Source organism: Grammomys surdaster, unplaced genomic scaffold (assembly GCF_004785775.1).
Source record: "Grammomys surdaster isolate TR1022 unplaced genomic scaffold, NIH_TR_1.0 99, whole genome shotgun sequence".
Lineage (NCBI taxonomy): Eukaryota > Metazoa > Chordata > Mammalia > Rodentia > Muridae > Grammomys > Grammomys surdaster.
In genome coordinates this window covers 7,939,544-7,940,280 of record NW_021604578.1, presented here as the reverse complement: position 1 = coordinate 7,940,280, position 737 = coordinate 7,939,544, and the positions used below count along the sequence as shown (strand labels likewise).

General features: G+C 42.6%; 1 pseudogene; it reads left to right on the top strand.

The window, feature by feature from the left end:
- Positions 1 to 236: 236 nt before the first annotated feature.
- On the top strand, positions 237 to 449 carry LOC114634427 (annotated as a pseudogene).
- The last annotated feature ends 288 nt before the right edge of the window (positions 450 to 737 follow it).

The following is a 737-nucleotide window of genomic DNA, read 5'->3' as shown; positions in this document are numbered from 1 at the left end:
TGCTGTCATTTTTCCTGCTATGATGGACTGAACCTCCAGCCCCAATTAAATATTGTCCCTTATATAAAAGTTGCATTGGTCACGGGATCTTTTCACATCAATAAAACCCTAAGATTGAGAGTGAGCCACTGGATTTCATGTTCATTCAAGTAGCTGGGGAATTTAAGAAGTACGGAGTGGAGCCCATGTGCAGCGGTGAAGGTGTTAGCAGCGGCTGCAGCAAAGCTTTTGATGCAATGTCTCACACCATATTCCCGGTACAGCCTACTGAGAGGCCAGAAGGCAGGACTTATGCTGACGATGAGTCTGTGAATGAGTACATGGAAAGTGTTTGTAAAATGTATGAAGAACATCTGAAGAGAATGAATCCCAACAGCCCTTCCATCACATATGATATCAGTCAGTTGTTTGATTTGATGATCAAAGACTGGATCAAAGAGAAGATCTAACTGCTCCTCCATCGACAGGCCCAACAGGCTGGGAAGTAATTGAGTCGGAAGCATTAGGGGCTGCTGGGGGTGGACTTGGAAACGGTTCATACATTGTGCTATAGGGAGGGAACCTTTTGTATCATAGCGATCCTGTTTCAACTTTGTGACTCTCAAGCCTAGACCAAATGTCTGACATAAACTGTGAGTGATCTTTTCACTCTGAAGCCACCGTCATTGCCCCTTTGCTCCTTTACTTTTGGTTTTTTACTTAAACAATTTTATGATAATTCAGATAAAAAAAAAACA